Source organism: Asparagus officinalis, chromosome 3 (genome assembly GCF_001876935.1).
Source record: "Asparagus officinalis chromosome 3, Aspof.V1, whole genome shotgun sequence".
Lineage (NCBI taxonomy): Eukaryota > Viridiplantae > Streptophyta > Magnoliopsida > Asparagales > Asparagaceae > Asparagus > Asparagus officinalis.
In genome coordinates, this window is record NC_033796.1 from 3,308,867 (window position 1) to 3,314,147 (window position 5,281).

The following is a 5,281-nucleotide window of genomic DNA, read 5'->3' on the forward strand; positions in this document are numbered from 1 at the left end:
ATTATCTAGAAAAAGAAGCGGCAAGAACCTTGTGCTTCACATTAGTTAGTTTACTACTTTCCTCCTCTTTCACATTAGTAAATTCTGAAGAAGATGCTTAAAGGGCTGAAATTTCCAAAAGTGATGATCAAGTGGATCATGGCATGCATCTCTTCTCCTAGATTTTCTATATCTCTTAATGGTTCACTTCATGGTTATTTTGATGGAAAGAGGGGCTTAAGGCAGGGGGATCCACTTTCACCTTATCTTTTCATCTTGGGGATGGAATATTTATCCAGGAAATTAGAGAGTTTAAAGGAGGATAGATTGTTCAGATATCACCCAATGTGTGGTAAGCTCAAATTATCCCATCTAATATTTGCGGATGATCTGCTTCTCTTTGCCAAAGGAGACTTATATTTAATCCAGAAACTTTATCAGAATGTGAAGGAATTTAGTGATACAACTGGACTGAAAGCTAATCTGAGCAAGTGCTCTATATACTTTGGAGGAGTGGATGATATTGCCAAATCAGAAATCAAGAATATTCTGGGGTTTTCATAAGAATCTCTCCCTTTCAAGTATCTGGGGGTTCCTCTTATCTGTAAGAGGTTAACATATGTTGATTGCAATCCTTTGTTGGATAAAATCTCAAGTCAGTTTCAGAGGTGGCTAAGACATAGTAACCTTTCATATGCAGGGAGGATACAAGTGATCAAGAGTGTGATCTTAGGAGTTCAAAATTATTGGACATCTAATTTCATACTTCCTGTCAGGGTTACATAGAAAATAGATGAGTTGTGCAGGAAATTCTTATGGGGGAAAACTGAAAACTATTTTAGAACCCCTTTGGTATCATAGGATATAGTATGTTATGGGAAAAAACAAGGGGGATTGAGAGTTTTCTCTGCATCCATATGGAATCTGGCTTCAGCTATGAGAAGCCTATGGTATATTCATGTTAACAAGGAGATTCTATGAGTGAAATGGATTCACGGGAATTACTTAAAGAATTGGGATATATGGCATGTGAAGGCTAAAAAAGGGGACTCTTGGATGTGGAGGCAGCTGAAAGTGCAAGGATAAAGCTTTGAATGTTGCTGGAGGGATTGATAACTTGAAGCAAATACTCAATACTTGCTATAAGAACTCTAAAATCCAGTTATCAGCAGTTTATATTGTCTTCTCCCCTGTTTCTCATTTGGTTCCCTGGTACAACACGGTTTGGGGGAAGCTGAACGTTCCGAAGCACATATTTGTGTTATGGACTGCGGTGCAGAACAGATTACTTACACAAGACAGATTGCTGAGAAGAGGAGTCATTAATACAAATGCTTGCCTCTTGTGTGCAGGTACAACTTTAGAGAGCAGGAACCACTTATTTTTTGATTGTTCATACTCAAGAGATGTGTGGCTGGCCATCATGGAATGGCTCAAAATGAACTGGCAATCTTGTGATTGAGACTTTCTTATGAATTGGTTTAACACCAGACAGAGAGGGAATGGTTTCAAAACAAATGTGAGGAGGATGGCTCTTGCGGCAACAGTGTATAGGCTGTGGGTGGAAAGAAATGTCAGATTATTTCAGCAAAAAGTTAAAAGTGTTGTTCAATTGGTTAAAGATATCAAAATTGATATCTTAACTATATGCCTAAATAGTTCTATTTTAGATGAATATAGGGAGTGGATAATATCCTTGTAATTTGATAGCTTTCTATTAGAAGCTTAGTTTTCTCAATGTTGAGAGAGTGATGTACATAATATCCATATTTGGTTAAATGAATAAAAGTATTTTTCATTGACAAAAAAAAATGCAACAAAACAATCTTTAAAATATGTGGAAAAAAATTTAAGATGATATTAAGAGCAAATTATAACACTTGTTCCCCACCATAATTAAAGATGATATTGACTTATTATTGATCAATATCAGGCTACTGTGAATAATAAGTTTCAAGGAACATCTTGAATGCATGTGACCTGTCAAGTGTATGTTTAAAAAAAAAATTCTTCTCATAGTGGTGATTATATCGGTTGACTAATAAAAAAGAAGATAAAAAGAGCACAATTAATAAAGCTAAAGAATGCTTTGGTCTTTCTTTAATCGGATGCAGGAGTTTGTGGTAGTCAAAGGGTTGGGAGGTGGATTAATCATTAAGAAAACATGATTCCGTTCAGGTATCCCTTCAGACTGACTGCAAATGAAAAGTTTTCATTTTTGTGGGTGACCACGTATTAATTAAAATTAATAGCACAATTTATTCTGAATTATTTTTATTAGAAGGAACCATCATAAAATTTCAAATCCTCAAATATAGTAAAAAATAATTCAGGATATATCGGTTCCTGGAAAATCCCTAATCGTTAGTGTTTAATTTTGATCTACTTTTCATCATTCAAACTTAATTATATTCTACGTATTAGTGTCTTCCATTACAACCTGATGACAAATATGTTAGCGTCTGTGGCTAAATCTAGAATAAAACAGATATAAATCAGAGAGAACTGAAAGAAAGCTGAAATGCTGTATTTTAAAACCTTTTCAAGTTAGCTACTGTGCGTTTGTGAAACGCTGTGCTTAAAGCAATATTTGGCCTACTCCGGTGCAAGAATCCCAAGGCCAAACTGTTTTCAGGAATAGCAGTACGGTACAATGGTGTGCACCAACCAAGTACTGTCAAGATCTCCTCGATCTATAAGACCTATTGGTCAAGGCAACGATCTTTTTGATCTGTTAAAACCTTTCAGTTTAAAATATTTCAGTTCAGACAAAGATCTTTCGATCTATAATAACCTTTCGGTTCAGGCGAAAATCTTTCGATCTGTAATAACCTTTCGGTTCAGGGCTATGTTTTTTCGGGCACAGACTAAAGCTTGCACGCTTTTAAACTTTGCAGCAGCAGCACAACAGCTTAACAGATTCAATATGTTCAAGTTTTACAACACTTCAGTGTGTTTTTCTTCTCTCCCAATAGCTGCCCTAAGAGGCACTATTTATAGGTCTTTAAGGCCAGCTCAAGGATCACCCACAGTCATTTGACTGTTACAAATTATAATGACAATTATAATTATAACATCAAATGATTTAATTGTTGTAACAGTTGCATACAGTAACGCCTGAACGTGAGGGTCGCGTTTCTACGCAACGCGAGGATCTCGTCGCACCTCGCGAACACGAGGCTCGCACCCTCTTGCGAACACGAGGCTCGCGTTCCCTCTCGCTAATGCGAGGGTCGCACCCATGCGCGAACGCGAAGGTCACGTTCCCTCTCGCAAATGCAAGAGTCGCACCCTCACAGGAACGCGAGGGTCACCTGCGAACGCAAAGCTCACCCGCATGCTACGACGCAACCTGCGTGGCGGCCACAGTGGCAGCCAACATGACGCCACCTAGCCCTGATGCATCCATGTGAAGTGCAAAGTGCGCTTTGCAAAGCGTCACTTAGCGTCTCAACCCGATTAGCCCTGATCCCCCGACCTATTGGCTCACGGTCTACGAGCCCACGACCCAAGGGCTACGGGCCATAGGCCACGACCCACGGGCCACGGCCCATGACCCTCTAGTACTTATGAAGGATTAATTTATTTATTTAAGACAACAAGTCTCGGCTTGCTTACGGCAAACCTGAAACTCAGGACCTTTTGAAACACCAAAACTTTTACTTTCCGCTACGTTACTAAGAATTTCTGAAAAATACCAATAGTTAATAACTATATAGTTTGAAAACTTATTTTGGAAAGCGGTTTTGACCAATAAATCCAATAATATTTAGAGAAAGAAATAAAACCATTACACTGATTTCTACTCAAAAATCACCGACTATATACGACAATTGTCTAACTCACAACTAACGCTTTATTTTATATATTTATTTTTGGGTCTATACTTTTCTAAGGGATACAAGGACACTGGTTATCCCAATATTTCAAAAGAAGCCAACATAAGATGTCATTTCCTCAAAGTTTTACTACGATGTTTTATAAAGCAAGACGCATAGTGGCTGCGAGATTCCTCTGCCCCTTTTTGTGAAGGATGCATCTAATAGAACTGTACACAAACATAGAGACACTATGCCCCCTCGACTTTACTAGATTCCCCTTCTCCACGTATATTAATTTCAAATTATTTCCTTTTTTCCTAGCAAATTCGTGGACCAACTTTTTATCTCTTTGAGGTTGTCCTTTCCCTTCAATCAATAGCACCAAAAAGCTCTGCTCCCCCCCTCCCCCACCATTTCCTCTTTATGCATACACAAATAAAATAATTAAACAAACTAGCGAACTAAAATAAGAGTCAATTACAGATAATTAAATAACCCAGTCATCGTTATCCAATTAGTATTGAAATTAAACCGAGCAAGCGGATATTGCTACGATACACGATCTACTCATTGCAATTCACATCATCAACATATCAGGATGATGTAGAACACACGACAGACACGTTTGCGTCAAAGTGGGACAGTCTGTTTTGATTAGGAAACAAAGCCGATTTGATCTCAGATTTGACTGGTGGACTTTCCTAGTCGTAAGGAGTCTTTTTAGAAGTTTTAATGTTTTAGGAATTATTTTACTATTTTTGGTAAGTTAGAGTCATTGCAAGAGTTTGAGTCCTCGTAAAAGTCTTGTTTCTTTTCTATTTAAGTAGGGTCTTGTAAGCCCCAGATGCATAACTTTTGATTAATAAATTTTCGTTTTTATTCAATATTTACTTCGTGGATTCGAAGATTGTCCTTGGTGGATTCTGATGCCACTACTTCCGCGCTGCGTCACAAGATCATACCTAGTCATCGACTAAAACCGTAAGCAACAATAACAGCGATCGATCTTTAACCAAAGGTTAACTGCAAATCGACCCTATATAGCTCTTTTGTTGCGGAGTCTAGAGCAAAGTGCAGCCTCTTCTGGCCCTTTTACCTTAGCAGGTCTATTTGTAAAAAAAACAAATATTATTTTCTACGAGGATAAAGAGTCAAAAAAAAAAAAATTCACTATATTAATGTTGTTCTGCAAGCACAGCACACCTGCAGGCACCGAAGACTCTTCAAATTCGTGACGCCCTCCCTCTCTGTACCGTTCCTTTTTTTTTTTCTCCTCCTCCTAATTTTGACTCATGATGAGAACGAGCAAGATGCAGGGGCTCCTGTGCCGGTCGCAGTCCTCGACGTCCGTGTGCCGCTCTTACGCGTCGACCGCGGGGTGCGTGCCGACGGATATGAAGGCTGCGGTCATCGCTCCGCCGAGGAGAAGCTACGACGTCAAGTACTCACGCCTCCGGGACGGTCGGAGGTTGTCCGCCGGC